Consider the following 18,982-nt stretch of genomic DNA (forward strand, 5'->3'; position numbering starts at 1 on the left):
GCGACCCTCGCGGATTATGTTTAAAATTTATGGAGGTGTTCTCTATCATAAGACAAAAATTCCCTGAGAGTTTTAGCTCTTAATACACAGCAGTCTTGAAGTTATGATTTTTTGAAATTTTGGAAAAATTTTTTTTTCAACTTTTTCGTCAATTTTTCTGATATGAAAAACATTTTTAAACAAAATCGACAAACATTGTATTTTGTAGGAAAAATTCTCAGCTTTTGAATGAAAATATTTATTTTTTCATAAACTCATCAGAAGACCCTTAAAAATCGAATTAAAGTGGAAAAATTGATTTTTTTCGGTGTGCAGCCTAAAATTCTTCAAATTTGAATTTTTTTTCTGAAAGCTGAGAGTTTTTTACACAAAATATAGCGTTTTGCCGATATGTGCATATTTTTTGTTTCGTCACAATTAAATTAAACGCAAATTCATTATAATTAAAATACTTTTATTTTTGAACTTTTTTGAGATGTGGACACAGTTTTAATGAAAGCATAACCAATTTCATCTTTTAAAGGCACAAAAGTGTGTAATGACTGTGTACCTTTCACCGTTTTCGATTGAGAATATCGTACGTCTAACACATTTTTTTTTATTAAATAATCGTCATTAGCTATAAAAGTAAAGTCAACGCTTGTAAAATTTTTCGTTCCCCAGGAAAACAAATCTTGTGGTTTCAGTATATGCTCTTTATTGTTCATTTGTAATGAAGCTCTAGCAGCATATCGTTTTAATGAACCCGCAAGACCATCGCATGGTCCTTTGCCATGGGCAGTTGCAAAAAAATGCCACTCAGCGTTGATTTCGAAGTCAGCATAATGATAACATAAGTTTGTAAATACTTTCTTGTTTTTGAATTGTTGTGGAGCTCCATCAGAGAAGTAAAAAATCGTATTGATGACAGTAAACTTCTTTTTAAGAAAGGCAATCAATTGCTCTTGAAATAAATAAATTAAAACTGTGTCGTGCTTAAGACAATCTGAAATACCAACAAAGCTCAAATGCTTAATAGTATCATTTTCGTTATAATAAATCACCTTTTGAAATATAGTAGCTTGATCATTATTCCAATGAAAGCCTTGAGCTGCTTCCTGCACAACGAATGCATAATTTTCCGCAAAGTCAAATACTACGGTGAATTCCCCGCTCTTTAAATTTAGTTTTGTATCAGAAAAAAATCGACTTTGTGTTTTTGCAATAAAATCATGTTTCAAAAGCTTATCAAGTTGCGTCACTAAAGTCTCGATGAAGTCTTCGGAATCTGAAGTAACATTCACAATAGTACAACGGTCTGTTGATGTCCACATTTTATATTGGATTTCATTAACATCAGATTCATTAAACGACACACGAAAATGATCAGCGATTTCTTCATTATTTGGACAACTATTGCACATTCTGGAAAAGCACGATTCTTTTGGATTGTTACAAACTAATTTATTTAATAAATTTTTGTAAATTGGCTGAGATTCTACAACCCAATTGGTGTTTTTCACAAATTTTGGAAAATTACATCCTAAATGGAATAAATGTAATAAGATTAATAACTAGTTTTAGTACAATTATAGAGAATGTCAAATACACAAGTACCGTCTAACGTCAATTTTACATTTTGATGAATAGTACAAACACATACGATATGTGTAGTTCGATTTCCATCACAATCCTTCACAGATTTAAAATCTTTCATGCCCGCTAATTGTTTTGAGTTTTCTTCGCTTTCATAAAAATCAATGACAAGTTTTTTTACATCTAACTTAAGCAGCTAATTGCCTGGAACTTTTGTGGGATTCAAAGTATTAGTAGTCATTTCACCAGAGTCTAAATCAACATTCTCAGATTCATTGATATCATTTTTAAGATTCAGTACCATTTTTCGAGAACAGTTAAATTTAGATGCTATACGACTGACTTCCCAACTGTCGGGTAAAATTGAAAGCAGCTTCTTTTTTATTGATCTGTAAAGCAAACGATCGATCGTATTAATATGAAAAAATGAAGATATTTTAAAATGATCGATTGTTAAAAAAATTTACTTGTCACTTTCAGCGTTATATAATTTCTTCACTTTAGCTATCATGGAACAATGATCTTGATTAATCTTTCTGTAGGTAGATTCAGGTACTATTCCAAATTGTGATTGGAACTTATTCTCTAGGGCAGCATAGCTCTCATCAAGTTTTTTTACTCCATAATTTTTTTCAGAATATAACCTTAAATTAAACGCATAGAAAAATAATTAAGTAAGTTTTCACTCAGTAAATGAAAAACTTAATCAATAGAAAATTTTTACCTGTCTTTTTCAATAAGAGGAATTTTCAAAAATCGCTCTAAAGAATGATCATTGTAATCACATCGATTGTCGCTAAAATTACTGACAGTTCGAGATAAACTGTACAAATTTCAGCTGATATACTCAGACTTTCAACACTAATTTGACTTGAAATAATTTCTTCTTCCTCTGATGCCGGCGGAATATATTCTTTGACATGGAATCGACAACGCACACATAACATTGAAGTGTCATCTAAGTCAGGAAATTTCCAACGATCTTCGTCGGGAAATTTTCTTAAATCTTTAACTCCTTTTTTATCTAAAAGTTTCGTTTAATTAGATGTCAAAAGTCAATATTAAACACAAGGCCATTAATTTAATTGGTTCTACGTAGAGGTTATACATAAGAGGTCAAGTGCACCGTATTAGTTACTTACGTGACTCATTGAATGGATTACAACAATTTACTGACCGTATACGTTTACTCATGGCGATGAAATATCAAAGTAACGCAATAATTATTACTTAAAAACTTGAGCAATTATATTTTTGTTAAGAACAAACGATCCGAAAAGAAATCGCTCAAGAAAGAATCACAAAATGAAAGTAAATAGAGGGAGTTGTGAGCGCCATCTGCATGATAAGTGACGAAGTATAGACTCATCTTTTAAGTAGGTGGTTCAAAATTTCTATAATTTTGTACTATAATTTTAGTATTAAAGAGAAAACTATATTACTATTCTGAATTATATTACTGCATAGTGAATCTAACATTTAATTTAATTGTGACGAAACAAAAAATATGCACATCGGCAAAACGCTATATTTTGTGTAAAAAAACTCTCAGCTTTCAGAAAAAAAATTCAAATTTGAAGAATTTTGGGCAGCACACCGGAAAAAATCAATTTTTCCACTTAAATTCGATTTCTAAGGGTCTTCTGATGAGTTTATGAAAAAATAAATATTCTCATTCAAAAGCTGAGAATTTTTCCTACAAAATACAATGTTTGTCGATTTTGTTTAAAAATGTTTTTCATATCAGAAAAATTGACGAAAAAGTTGAAAAAAAATTTTTTCCAAAATTTCAAAAAATCATAACTTCAAGACCGCTGCGTATTAAGAGCTAAAACTCTCAGGGAATTTTTGTCTTATGATAGAGAACACCTCCATAAATTTTAAACATAATCCGCGAGGGTCGCCCCGTAAAAATTTTCTTATTTGGTGGAATGACCCATATATCTTCATGTAGGCCGTAAGAGAGTGCTAAAAGTAAATTATCTAGTTTAATTTTTTTAAGCAGTGGTTAGAGTATTTACAAAGTCTGGTAATCTCCTTCAGTGCATTTTACATGTGGTTCAAATAAACAAACCGATATATTCAATTGTCATTTTTTGTCACTTGTCCAGACTGAATTACCGATATCAGACTGTATACCATGTTTTTAAGAAAAAAATATAAATTACATAATCAAATACTTTGAAACAGAAAATGTGATACAACGTGGATTCTAAAATCATATCTGATTAAATTTTCTTTTATTGCGAGTATTTAAAGCTTAAAAACTTATTACTTGTTAGGATTACGAAAAAACTACCTCAGTCTTTTTTTGTAGAGAATTAAATTTCCTACAAGAATAATTGACGAAAAATACAAAAAAAAAATTTTTTTCGTAGTCTTACCGAATGAAAACGTAAATAAAATTTTTTTACATGTTATTTAAATGGGAAAATAAAAATTCATTGAGCTTCATGAAGAATTGAGATATCAAGCTGCGCTTTGGAGAGAATTTTTTTTATACCTTAGAGAAGTTTTTAAGACAGCAGCACTTGAAAAAAAAAAATAAAAATGTTTTTTTTGTACCACTCTAATGAGCATATATATAATCATATATAATTATACATGATTATACATGGGATCATATATAATTATATATAAACCTATACATAATTAGATCTGATCATACCTGGCTATTATAACCCCATATATATAATCATATATAAGTCTATACATGATCAGATCTGATTATTTATAAGTCTATATATAATTAACTATTTGAGATTTTTTTCCTCTCTTGGAGCAATTCTTGGAAGGCTTCAGAATAGATCCCCGTTCGAAAAATTAAAAAATTTTTATTTTTCAATTTTTTATTAATAATTTTCGTTGTTACAAAATTAAAAACTTAAATTAATCATCAAAAAATTTATTTTTTCAAATTATTATTAATGATGCGTTTTTTTGTTGTCAGAAGCTGCACGGAAATGATTTTTTAAAATTTTTATATTTTATTGTTTAAAAAATTTTTATAAACAAATGCTTTGTTCATAAGATGATTGAAAATTTTTTATGAAATTTCAATCTTTGATACAAATAATGATTTTTAAAAGAAAAATTGTTCCTTAAACAAATTTTTGGAGTTTATTGGAGTTTACACGTAATTTTGTTATTTATATCTATCAATATTAATTTGCGATTCACAAATATTAACAAGTTAATAGAGTTAGCTATTTTGACGAATTAATTGCATACTTAATGAAAATAAATGTATCATGTATGCTTCGAGTAATATAATAGTTAATTCCATTTACCATCATTTACTAATCTATATATTCGATATAATCGTTCGTAAGGAGTAAACTCCAGTCGTGCGTCGGAGCTGATACACACAATTTTTTATTTAAATAATTGTGATGTAACAATGAAATTCGGTAAAATAAATAAATTAAGACGATCAAAATATATTATAAAATTAATTTTTATAATATATTTATGATAAACTGATTTGACACATTATGTACTTCATAGAATTGTAACGGGTAAAATTGGTGATAAGAGGGATTTTGGCCCCTTTTATTATCTAATTAACTAAATTAGCCCGAGTCCAGTTTCCATGATCCAAAAATCCTAGAATAGACCGTACTAGACAACATCAATACCCAGTAAACACGTTTACGTCAATGTGACGTCAAAATGACATTGGGCTATGTCAGGATTTACGTAAGATACAAGTCACGAATGAGTCATATATGACTCATTATTTCACACTTCTTGACGTAAGATTCTGACGTAAAAATATGACGTAGTCATGACGTCAGTATTATGTCTCAATGACATTTATGACGTCAATATGACATACCTGTGATGTCTATATCATGATAATGATGTCATTATGACGTAAAAGTGATGTAAGTGATGTAAGAATTGTACCTCAGAAAAAATATTAAAAAAAAAATTTCTCAAAAATAAAAAGATGGCAATTTTGAAATTAATTATAGCGTTGTGGACTTATTACAAAGTTTGAAACACTAGTTATATGTTGATACTTGATGAAAAAATCCTGAAATATGCTGGGCTCGAACTTGGGTCCTCACGTATCGAAGTCTGGAACGCTGCTCACTTGTCCAAGTAACGGTTCATGTCACGAAGTAAATAACTTATGTGATAAGCCTTACATGACGAAAAATGCTTATTTCATAATTTTTCTGAGATTAAATGGATTTTAAGAGCTGGAATTGTATAAAATTAAAGTCTAATAATTTATACAATTTTATAAAATTTCATTAAACTCATGAAATTTTATAAAGTTCTATAAAACTTTGTAAAAACTCTTATAAAAGGCTCTCTAGTGAAACTTGTGGTAATGAATAGACAATTTATAAATTTTCATAAGAATTGATTGAATCTTACACTTTCAAAAATTTTCGTCTAAAAGCGGACACAGAGAACTTTAGACTCTCTGCGGACACAGAGAACTTTCACAGAGTGAAATTTTTTCAGAGTAAACGATGTATCCGTGTCATTTGAATATTTTTTAATACTTATTGATTTCTCAAGACTCGAATTTTTTTTTTATTTAATTTTTTCCGAAAATTTAGTATTTTTCATTTGGATTTTTCTTCTTCAAAATTTCAATTTACAAAATTTAGATTTTTTTTTTTTAATTTCAACTCTTTTAAGTATACCATTTTTTTAATCTATATTTCTTTTTAATTTCAATTTTTTTCGAAATTTGAATTTCTTTAATTTAACATACTAACAACATTATGAAACTTGATGTACACAGTAAAAAAATTTTGCGTCATTGTGTCAAAAATTTTTATGTTAAATATTTAACATTTTTTTATGTTGATTTAACACAATAAATGTTAAATTTACACTTAAAAAAGTTAAATATTTAACACAAAAATTTTTAACACTAAAGTTTTTGACGCAATGACGCGAAATTTTTTACTGTGTAAAATACTATTAGTCTCGTCAATAACAATCATGGAACTGTTTGAATTATTTCAAATACAATGTTTCATAAGTAGCAGCACTAATGTCAGAAAATTATTTTTCAAGTAATAGTGCAATATTTAAATGACCGACATTTAATTTCTTGACGCGAAATCATAAGAAATTATATGTTTACTCGCTTGACGGTTTAAAAATTTAGAGTTCATGCCACATAAATTGAACTCGGTATTTTGTTATCAGTTTCACACCAAATCATTTATACTGAATGAAGTCGAAAATATTTTTACAATGGATAAAAGTACCTAAATTCATGGAAAAAATATAAGTGAGAAACATATGCAACGAAAAAAAAGTATTTCTTGCACCAAGAAAATTTTGACGGAGGCCGAAGTTATATTGGAGCAAGAAGTGTTTTAGTGTCAAGAAATTTTGACTTCATCCACGAAATTTTCAGTCATCTCTAATATATTCTTAGTCCAAAGAAATTTACCTTTGAGTCAAGATTTTTTTTCTGCAGTGTATGGAAACATACAAGCAAAGATATAAAAAGTTTATATCCCACATGTATTTAATTTGTATGTTTTTTTCTTAAAAACGTAAATGAAAAATATTTTGTATGTTATTTGCTAATATGTTAGATATATTCATTAATATTGTAAATTATAAATTTTTGTTATTAAGAGCGGACTTAAATTTGCAAGGTACCAGCTTAAATCAGCTGTTTACCTCTTCCTGATTCTTACTAAATTTTAAACCAATTTTCACTAATATTTAGCGATTAATTGTAAATTAGACATCTTGTTGAAGAAGTTTTATATTTGATAAATTTTGATCAATCGATAATATTAAAAAATACATCCCCAAATTTTATCAATATTATGGAAAATAATCGTTTGTCACTGATTTAGAAAATGACTTTCAAATTACGTCAGTATTATGTACAATTGTGACAAATTATTGATGTTAAATAATGACTCACAGATGGTATCGGTATTACGTAAGAGCGTGACTTGTCACTAATGTAAACGCATGATGTTAAACTTACGTCGTTATGACATACAATGATGGCATTAACGTTACGTAATATTGTAGTTTATATATTATGTCAGTTGTACGTAATATCTAAGTCATTTCCGTTACATCATGGAGAAGTAATAAACTTACATCAGTATGATGTCAAAAATATATCATATATTTTTACATCATAATTGGATCACAAGACAGGTCAATTTTACATCATATTTATGTAAAATATTGTGACATTCCTATGACTTATAAATGACGTCATATTGAAGTCATGTGTTCACTGGGTAAATCCCCGGCTCGAATTTAGAGCTCGCCGATGTCCGGGGTCAAAAAGGGGATTGTCCAAATAAGCCATAACAAAACGTAATAGGAGAAACAATAGAAATCTTTTATTTAGTAACAATAATTAAACATCGTGGTGAAAAAAAAAAACCTTCTATCACCTTTACAAAATGGTAGACACACTCATTCGCCCAAATCCGCGCTTCCCGAGCTTTTTTCTGTTTTACCGACTGATGGTAAAACAGGAACACGCTTACCGACTTTTTAATAAGATCACTTTCTGTTATGCCGACCGATGGTACAATGGAAATGCGCCTCATCTACTTTTTGGTGTGATCATTTTCTGTTTTACCGACCGTCTAAGGGTTTCCAAAAATCGCGTTCTCTAGTTCGCGGCGCTAGCGGGTCAATTTCCTACTCGGGATTCCCCCGGAGAAACGAGAGGATAGTCTCCAACTCCCTTCTCCCGCGGTGCTGCCACCCAGGTCCCCGAAGTCGAGGTATCTAGCCAACTTCCTTGACCTCCTAATCGCCTTTCCCAAGGATCGAGAGGATAGCCTCCATCTCGATCCCTCCTACTCGACTATGATCACCTGCCGCACTCTGACAGAAGGTCGGAGTACGGGGAGTCCGTAATACCCTTAAGAGATGAGCTCCACTTACCTTGGTACATTCGCACTCTGGGTAACTTAAGTTCCTTAGCGTTTTTCCCTTCTGGATAGCCTTCACAGGGAAAATCGTCTCAGTGTTACTGGATGCCTTTTCCGCGATAAATTTGGGACTTTATCATTTTTCCAAAAAGTTACTTGAAACGAAACGGAAAGATCGTTTTAGACACCTATCGCCAGGTTTGGAAGCTCGAAAAACGTCAATTAATTCTAAGTTTTTAATTTCGAAATTTCATTTTTCAATAATTAATTTTGTACAAAATTATTTCCCTCACTAATTTTTGCCCGGGGACTTAAAAAAACTGTAATAAACAATCCTCGTTATGCCCAAAAAAACGATATGCGCGGGGCAAAATAATTTTCCTTCGTCGGATTTTATCGGCAAAATTCCAAATTTCATATAGGTTTATTCCTATATATGGTCTTTAGTTAACCATTTAAAAAAAACAATGACATAAGATATAAATAAACAATAAATTTCGGCTCTTTAATGCCCTCCTATGCCGGCTCAGCCGGCATAACATAGCCAATTCGCCGGGTGCGTCACACGAATAACAGAAATAATAAAACACACTTTAAACAAAGTTAACTAAATAAACAAATTAAATAATACATATAATACTAAAATAAATCTTGAGATAGTGTTGGGTTCCTGGGGTCGCCATGACGATATCTATGTTGCAGAATCATTATCATATAAGATAGCAGCACAGCAGACTTCAAGCTCAAATTTTAACAAAATTTTTTTTCGTCATCTCAAACAATATTTTCACTATAACTAAACAAAAAAAAAATAATCACTTTTTTTAGCCCACTCTAGTACTTATATAGATGCTAATATTTTGATGTTAGCATCTCAGAGAGCAACAACACTAAAAACATCGTTAACTCTTCCTCTTTTCTCACGAAACACTATTCTGTAGAATATAGAATATAGTAGCTTTTGAATTCAAAAATATGAACATACACATGATATGCATGTATGCATACAAGCTTTCGGGTATGATAAATACATTTTTTACGTAAAGAATGAGCAGGCGTGTTTTAGGTGTAAGCTTTTAGATTTTTCAAACTTTTGACGCTGCTTTTTAGAAATTATTCTTATTCTTTTTTTTTTTTTTTTTTTTTCTTTCTTTTCAGATATCAATTTGGATACTTTAAATTGTTGTCACAATTGAATGATCAACATTAATCGAATAAAATAAACGGTTTTAAAATAATTTGTACCAAGTGGAAATAATTATTTGTGATAATAGTACATAAAATCACAAAATTGAAGAAGTTGTATTCACCCCCTAAAAGAAGAATTAAATTGGGTCCTCTAATCACGAAACTACAACAGGATTAAGATAATTTGCCCTTACACGGACTGGAAACTTCCGAATCAATAAAATTATAAGCAGCTGCAATCTTGGGATATACACTGTGAACGTGTTTTAATACCCGCCAACATTTCATTCTCCAGCTTTCGGCAATCTTTCACTACTAATGTTAATTACTTGAAACGCAGGTAAGTTTTTTGAGTTCTTGAAAATTTTTCTAATATTTAGTAAAAAACATTGTGTCTATTAAGTTATATTTTCTGAAATCAATTAAATTTTTCATGAAACTTAATGACGTAACAGAAAAGTTGTTTTCCGCGTTTATAAAATTAATCGAAAATAAAATATCTGAATTTTGAAAAAACATTAATAAATTATAATGTTCAATTATTTTATATATCCTTACTAATATTATAAATGTGAATGTAAGTTTGTTTGTTACGCTTTCACGCGAAAGATACTCAACCGATCATTATTTTATTTTATTTTATTTTATTCAAAAAACAAACCCAACAGCCTAAGCATTTAACAGGGTTAATATATGGGGCATTCTACGCCAAATTGACCACTTTTGACCCTGACCCCTTTTGATTTGGCTGAAAGTTTACCATCCTTTTTTACCCTATCAAAAACGTCTCTCATAATTTTTTCAAATTTTTTTACCCAACCAAAAAAAACTTATGAATTTAAAAAAAAAACGCTTTTTTATTTTTAAATTATCATAACTTTTTCAAAAATTGACTTATCGAGACGTTTTTTTTTCAAAATTTTTGTTATTAAATGTTCTTTTTGGGAAAAAATATAAAAAAATTATTTAAACCTATCTTCATTGTTATTTTTTAGATTTTCTGACAAAAATTCCGAATTTCTCGATGATAACCATTCTTAATTTCTTTTTTTTTCTTTCATATAAAACTTTAACATTTTCTACAAATATCCTGAAATTTTTAGAAAGGTGTTTTTCGATTTCTATTTTTTTGTTCAATTGGAAAAAATAATTTTTTTTTTAATTTTATTGTTCATAACACCGGTCCAAAAATTTCCGGGAATCCTCAAAAAACAAGAAAAAAGCATAGAACCAAAAGTTGAACATGTTAATCATTGAGAAAATTAATTTTTTTAAAAACATAGAAAATTGAAAAACAAAAAAAAATATAGAACTAAAAGTTAACCAGGTGAGCTTCTCAGAATTGCTTTTTAAATTTTTAATCTTTGCGAAGGTCCAAGTTTATTTTTAAATTACTCTAAATTTCGAGAAATGATAGTTTGCGCAACCTATGAATCTTCTTCATAAAAAAAAAAACTGATTAAGTGCCATCTTCAGAAATTATATTTAGTTAAAGAACATTTTCTTATTACGCCGGTTGAAAGTACGGGGTTCCCGCTGCGATTTCACGGCAGAAAGCCTCAGTTTTATGCCGTAATCAAGCCACGCATGCGCCCTACGACGGGGAGCCGAAATAATGTATTCATGCACTGACAACGAGACACGAGGCGGCAGAAAGTCCGAAAGTCGGTAGTCGCGCTCACTCTATTACTTGTGTTTATAAGCCTAACCTTACTTGTGATTGTTATGAATGTATCTGTCTTGTTATGTGTCGATGATTTTAGGTTGAAACTAAGTTAATTAGAGAAAATAAATATTTATTTTAATGAAATGAGACTTATTAAATATTTAAACGACAAAAAAAAAACGAGAAATATTTTTTATCATGATAGATATTTTCAAATAAATAAATTTATTACTGAACAAATAATTATTTAAAAAAATACACAAACAGATTTTTTTCTTAATTATTTTTTCTATGCATTTTACGATTATTATTTCATTTTTTTGTTTTTTTCTATTCTTAAAATCAGAGTTAATTTATAATATATTTATAACTTTAAATTTATTAAATTAAATTAAGATCTTTTCTCAAAACAAAGTAGTAATATGATAGATTATAAATTAATATCTTTATTGACAGGTGTATTTGATGCCTGCCCCCCGCTTCGCTCGTGCTGCAAATGTCGGGGGCGGTCATCAATTTTTTTTCAAAGCAATTTTTTGCGTACTTTCGACCGGATAGCAAGAAAACTAGTATACACTACACGGGCAGAAATTTGAGAGCCCTTGTAGTGTTATATACTATTTCTTGCTTAGCTAAGCTAAATGTCTTTATTAGTTTAAGAATTATTGCATTTGAGACATTATAATCATGTATTAAACCATTTGATGAAAGCGTTTTAACCATAAAACTCAGATTATCAGAGAATTTTTTATTTCAATGCCCACCATTTATTAAGCAATAAATAAAAAAACAATTGTTTTTCAATTTTCTTTTGTTTTAAAAAAAATTAATTTTCTCGATGATTAACATGTTCAACTTTTGGTTCTATTCTTTTTTCTTGTTTTTTGAGGATTCCCGGAAATTTTTGGACCGCTGTTATGAAAAATAAGATTAAAAAAAAAAAATAGAAATCGAAAAAACACCTTTCTGAAAATTTCAGGATATTTGTTGAAAATGTCAAAGTTTTATATGAAAGAAAGAAAAAAGAAATTAAAAATGGTTATCATCGAGAAATTAGGAGTTTTTCCAGAAAATCTAAAAAATAACGATGAAGATAAGTTTGAATAATTTTTTATATTTTTTCCCAAAACGAACATTCAATAACAAAAATTTTGAAAAAAAAAAAAACGTCCCGATAAGTCAATTTTTTAAAAAGTTATGGCAATTTAAAAATAAAAAAGCGGTTTTTTTGAAAAATTCATAACTTTTTTTTTGGTTGGGTAAAAAAATTTAAAAAAATTATGAGAGACGTTTTTAATAGGGTAGAAAAGGATGGTAAACTTTCAGCCAAATCAAAAGAGGTCAGGGTCAAAAGTGGTCAATTTGGCGTGGAATGCCCCATATACATTAGTTATAAACTTTAATGTAATGAAAATAAGACAATGGTCTTAAGATGACTTAACTATATTTCTATACAATGTGTGCTATTGAGCTAAGTTATGAAACTTTATACCCATATTCTGGGAGGTATAAGAAGTAACATAGGATACTTTTTATTAAAAAAAAAAAAATTAGGAAAACGGTTGACCCTGAAGGCCATGCCTACAACTTCCCGGTAATTCCATACCTAGGTGCTTAAAATTGCACTTATGAAGTTTTTGAGCTCTTCGAGCTCAAAAATACAATTTATGAGTTATTTTGAGCTCTCCGAGGTCAAAGAGATAGCTTTCCTATGCTTTTGAGCTCTTCGAGCTCAAAAGTTTTATCATAGTTCGATGAAACACGATTTTTAAAATTTTCAAACTGCTATAACTTTTGAATGAATCAACCGATTTTCACGTGGTTGGCGGTGATCGATGTAGTTTTTTGAGCTCTATAAAAATTCACGACAAAAAAATTAGGAAAACGGTTGACCCTAAAGGCCATCCCTGCAACTTCCCGCTAATTCCGTTAATACCTGGCCGCTTTTTGAGCTCTTCGAGCTCAAAAGTACAATCTGTGTGTTGTTTTAAGCTCTCCGAGCTCAAAAAGATACCTATTTCTATGCTTTTGAGCTCTTTGAGCTCAAAAGTCTGATAGAAGTTTCATGGAACACTATTTTTTGAATGTTCATACCGCAATAACTTTTGAATGAATGAACCAATTTTTACGCGGTTGGCGGCATTCTACGTAGTTTTTTAAGCCTTATAAATAATTTCTAAGTTTCAATTGGTCAAACAAGAAATTTCGGAGTAACTCTGAAAAAACACTTTTTTCGGTTTTCTTTCGTTCACGATATCTCTCGAACGAATCAACCGATTTTGACCAGCTTGGTGGCAATCGACGTAGTTTTATGATGTTAAGAGCTGATTAGTTTTTGGAATCGATCGGTAGAGCTGTTTGAAAGTTATTCCAAAAAATGTCGAAGTTATGTTGAAAAAATCCTTATTTCCAAATATTTCGTCGAGGATATCTCTCGAACTAATCAACCGATTTCCACGTTTTCGGCGGCAATCGACGCGGTTTTTTAACCTCTGAAATTATTCTATATCATCAAAAACGATCTGAGAAGAAATGACGAAGTTATGTGAAAAAAACACTTTTTTCGGTTTTTTTCGGTTTTCTTTCGTTCACGCTATCTCTCGAACGAATCAACCGATTTTGATCGGGTTGACGCCGATCGGCGTGGTTTTTCAAGCTTAAGGGCGGATTAGTTTTTGAAGTTGATCGATAGAGCCGTTTAAAAGATATTCCAAAAAAACTACTTTCAAAAATGATTTTTTTCTTATTTTTTTTAAGATTTTTCAAGATTTCTTAAAATCTATCGGTCCGAATCGGTTCAAATTCTCAGGAAATCTAAGTTCAGCGTAGCCCTTTCAAATGGCACCAACCGCGATGAAATCGGTTCAACCGTTCAAAAGTTATAAGCGAGTCACATAGTCACACACACACACACACACACACACACACACACACACACACACACACACACACACACATACATACATACAGACACAGTGACAACATCGCGGGGGTAGTCAGGGAAGCTTCCTGTGACCTTCAAACGTCGAGATCTGATGAAAACTCGATTTTTGCCAAACGGGGTAAAAACAATAACTTCCCGATTTTTGAAAATCTGAGATTTTTAGCGGGAAGTTAAAAATTGATCTGATGGAATATTTCAGAGTTATTATAAAGAAACTCTTTTTTTGATTTTTTTCAACAACGTTATCTCACGAATGCATTAACCGATTCTGACGCACTTGGTGGCGATCGATGTGGGTTTTCAAGGTTAAGAGCTGACTAGTTTTTGAGGTCGATCGGTTCAGTCAATTCGGAGATATTTTGAAAAAAAAAAAACATTTTTTGAAGTTATACTTCTTTTGGCGCGTTAGGGAAAAATTATGGGAGTGAATTTTTACGATGCGCGCGCACACCGTCATGAAAAACCGACACCCTGAAGTTAGCTAGTCAACATTTTTGTTTTTCAAAAAAAGTTACCAACAAAGTAAAAGTAAGGACATCTACGTATATTTGCGTGAGTGTGAGAAGTTATAAGAGGTTTATACAAGAGGTTTGTGTGTGTGTGTGTGTTTTTTTTTTTTTTTTTTTTTTATAGAGGAGGTCAAATACATTTACGTATACTAAGGCGAGATGTTTGTCCTGGGTATGTCGGACTCGGAAGTCAATATTATTGACAACAATACCGACTAAACATCTTCCTCTCTCTTTCCCCATAGATGTTACGGGGAAGACTGGATCGAGACCGCGTAAGCATTACTTCAATCCAGTCCGTGTTGCGTCTCACGACGGTTGCTCCTAGTTACTAGTCTCTTTTTCGCATTTTTTTCCTTTAAAAAACGCTGCGCATAGGCTGCGACAGCTGACCAGTTATCTTCTTTTTTGATCATGCAGGTTACTAAGCTCTCAGGGGAGAGCGTGGTGCCAATAGTTTCATCAGTACTGCTTTTGTAGTCCTTCCACCGGTCACACTCAAAGAACGTGTGCTCGACGTTGTCAATTTTGTCTGGGCAGTATTTGCACGTTGGTATGCTGTGCAGTCCCATCTTAAAAAGATAGGCATTGAACTGCCCATGTCCCGTCAATAGCTGGGTCAAGAAAAAGTCCGTTTCTCCGTATTCCCGAGAAAGCCAGACGTTGATGTTTGGGATCAGGCGTGCCGTTCATCTGCCCGTCTCTCCCGATGTCCATTGGTCCTGCCACTCTTGTTGCGTTTCCGCCTTTATCCTCGTTCTTGCGTCCTTCATGTTTTCGTCACTGTTTTAGCGTCATAAAGTTTCGCACTCTCAAACGCGAGTAGGTCGATGGGTGCGGCTCCCGCAATGACCAATATAGCCGCTTCGGAAACCGTTCGATAGGCGTAGGCAACCCTGAGAGCGCCTTGCCGCTGCACTGCCGCTATTTTTCGTCGGTAGGTCTTCTGTTTCAATATGTCTGCTCCATAAAGCAGTACCGAGTGGACTACTTCTAGAAGAACTCTTCTCTTTTTGGATCTTGGTCCCATAGTGTTGGTCATGATTCTTGCTAGGTTAGACACCGTCTTGCTGGCTTTCTTGCATGCACTGTCAAGGTGTTCGCGGAAAGATAGTTTATCTTCTATCATTACCCCTAGATAGCGCAGGGCCCTTGTTGACGTCAGTGTTGTTCCTTCCATCTCCACAGCGAATGGTTTTGGGAACCATTTTTGACGTGTCAGAACAACCATCTCGGTTTTATGCTTGGCAAATTGCAGGTGGGTTTATCAAGCCAGGTCTCGACGGCGTCAATGGTTTTCCGGATCAGTAATTCGGCCTCTTCTACGCTGTCTACTACTATCGTGGCCGCGACGTCGTCTGCAAAGCCCGTTAGCTCTACTTGCTTTGGTGGCGAGATTTCAAGAAGCTCGTCGTAGTCCGCATTCCATAGATCGGGTCTCATTATTGAGCCTTGCGGTACGCCAGCCGTTATGGCGTATTCTTGTGGGCCTTCCGTAGTTTCCGCTATTAGCTTTCTTTCGTCCAGGTAGTTTTCGACTAGTGCCAGATTCTCTGGCTCCGCGTCAAACTTGTGCTCCAGAGCATCTAAAATGTCTCTTCAATTTGCGCTGTTAAATGCGTTTTTGATATCTAGCGTGAGGAGGAGAAATACTTTACGAGCTTTGAAGCTACCAGACCATGCTTGTGTTGCTGTCTTTATAACTTTCTCGATCGCTCCGACTGTCGAACGACCTTTCCGGAAGCCATACTGGTTGGTGGTAAAACCTCCAGCACGGTCGATGTCGTAGCGAAGTCTCCCTTGTATGAGCTTCTCGTGCAGTTTTCCAGCAATGTCTAGCATACAGAGTGATTTAAACGACGAAGGTGTTACGGGGGTTCCCTTTGATTTGTCTACGAGAACCAATCTCTGCCGCTTCCAGACCGTGGGAAACGTGCCAGTTGCCAAGCATGCGTTGTAGGTGTTCAGGAGTATGTCTGGATATTCCAGGGCTACAATCTTGATCACCGCTGCCGGGATGCCATCAGGTCCAGGTGCCTTTCCTGTTTTGAGTGACTTGGCCACGTCTTGTAGTTCTTTAGTTGTGAAGGGTGTTCCTTCACTGAAAAGCTCCGCTACAATGCTGTCCATTAAGGCAGGAGACTTCGGCGCTTCTGGTGAAGCCTTTCCAAGTCGTTTGGTGACAATTTGGTAGGCTTTGCCCCAGATGTCCTTGTCGAGATCATTACAGATCTGTTTCCAGAATATCGCTTTTCTTGCTTTAATGGTTCGGTTTAGCGTCTTTTTGGCCTGCTTGTACTCTTTTGAATACAAGTCCTCGCTTGGGGAGCGTTTCGTGGCTCTCGTTGCGCGGCGACGTAGCTTATGACATCTTTTGCGAAGTTCTGCTATGTCCATTGACCACCAGTACGCCGGCCTGTGGAAACTCCTATTTTTCAGCCGCGGCATAGAGGCGTCACATGCGGCAGTAATTTCCTTCATCGTGTTTAGCACTGCCTTTTCCGTCTCGCTGCAGGTATCCGGTGTCAGGTTGTTCTGAAGGATAGACCAGCTTCGTGCGAGTGAAGCTTGCAATGCCTCTGGATCAAGCCTTTTGGCATTCCACTTCCGCTTAGAAACGTCGCGTTGTGAAACCGGAGCAAATGCCAATCCAACGCTGAATGTCACAAACTGGTGATCACTGCCACTGTATTCTTCGGATACTGTCCAGTCTTCAATCATGTTGGCAGTCCTTGGAGTCGCCAATGAGATGTCGAGGATGGATTCTTGGTACCCTGGTCTTCTAAAGGTCGTGGTGCTCCCGGTGTTCAGCACTATGAGGTCGAGTCTAGCCACGACGTCAGCGACCTCGTTTCCTCTGGTGTCGGAGAAAGCAGCGCCCCACTCGGCCGATTTAGCGATGAAGTCTCCGGCTACGATGACTTCGCCGTTGAACTTAGTGACCGCATCTTCTATATTTGCCAGTTTCTGTCGGAACACACTAATCTCGTCGTTAGGTGAGAGATAGACGAACATGAAGTAGATTGTGAGGGTTTGAATCCAGACAAAACCTGTTCCACTTCCGCTGTTGTTGACGGTAACGTTCTTTGTGTTCACAATCCAAATTGCTGCCGTGCCAGTTTCGTCTGTGAACCATGTTTTACCTTCGATGTTTAGATATTGCTCGCAGATAAAGCAGACGTCGATTTTATCTTCAAAGACACGCTGGCACAGCAGGTTTTGCGCCAAGGCGCACCTATTCAGGTTGCCTTGTAGTATGCGTGTCATTTCTGCCCTCTTTTAGCTTCTGCAAGTGCTGTGCAGAATGCCCTGCAAGCTCCAGTGCCAGAAATATGGCATAGACCATCCTGGGCATCTTTGTCCGGAGCACAAAAGAAGCATTTTGGCTTCTCCGTGCAGTTTACGGCCTTGTGGTTTTCTCCGCCACACTTGTAGTAGCACCTGCTTCTGTTTGGTCCCGCACACTGTCGTGTTTGGTGTCCAAAACTAAGACATTCAAAACAGCGGGTTACTTTTGCAACTGGGCGTATACGACAGTTCACCCTACCGATCATTATATGGGCCTTGTCAAGGGCCTTAATCGCACTGGGCTCGTCTAGTACACAGAAGGCTGCCCGATTACCTCGTGGTGTGGGTTTTGTCAAATTTACCCGTTTGACCTCCAGGTTGTCAGTGAATTCACGTTTGAGTGCTTCACAGACTTCGCTCTCGGTAGAGATTTCATCTAAGTCGAGGATCTCGATCGTTGTTGTTGGTGTTAGCGTCTTGACTGTGCCGATGTTTGCAGTGGCTGCCCTTACTGCATCGGTGAATGCCTTGCTGTCTCCGGTCTTTCGAGCCATTTCAAGAAGAATGCCTCCGTGTTTTGTCTTTTTAATATACTATTTCTACACCCGTCTGGACAGGGCTTACTTTGGCCTTGATTTCTATTAGGATATCAGCATAAGTTTGGCCGTCTACTGGTTGGACAAGAACAGCCTTAGTTCTTGTCTTCTTTCTCCTCAGTTTCTTAGAGGCACCCTTACTTGACTGGTTTTGAGCTTTATTAGGGGGAGCCGCTGTTTCATGCTCTTGTTCCTTTTTTTTCCTATTTCGGTCCACTGTAGTCCAGACGTCCTTCCGGGCTGTCTTTTTCTGTGGTGGCTTCTCGATTATTGAAGAAGGTCTGGGCGTGGACAGCTGCCTCTTCTTGTTATTGTCCTTT

The 18,982-nt window shown here is 34.1% G+C and overlaps 1 protein-coding gene and 1 long non-coding RNA gene across 6 annotated transcripts in view; one reads left to right on the forward strand and one right to left on the reverse strand.

Moving 5' to 3' along the window:
• Positions 1–18,982, forward strand: part of LOC123262022 (synapsin-like) — a 118,861-nt gene that overhangs the window by 13,218 nt on the left and 86,661 nt on the right. For 4 of the 5 annotated variants that reach the window (XM_044723996.1, XM_044723997.1, XM_044724000.1 and 1 more), the window contains one exon: positions 9,630–9,999. The exons of the other annotated variant lie outside the window; for it this stretch is intronic. The gene's annotated coding sequence lies outside the window, so the exon portion shown is untranslated. The remainder of the gene's footprint in view (positions 1–9,629; positions 10,000–18,982) is intronic. 5 annotated transcript variants of the gene reach the window in all.
• Positions 2,037–2,463, reverse strand: LOC123262039. Its single transcript, XR_006508832.1, has 2 exons — positions 2,300–2,463; positions 2,037–2,219 (listed from the first exon to the last, which is right to left on the reverse strand). It is a non-coding gene; the product is annotated as an uncharacterized LOC123262039 (long non-coding RNA).

Source organism: Cotesia glomerata, linkage group LG3 (genome assembly GCF_020080835.1).
Source record: "Cotesia glomerata isolate CgM1 linkage group LG3, MPM_Cglom_v2.3, whole genome shotgun sequence".
Classification (NCBI taxonomy): Eukaryota; Metazoa; Arthropoda; class Insecta; order Hymenoptera; family Braconidae; genus Cotesia; species Cotesia glomerata.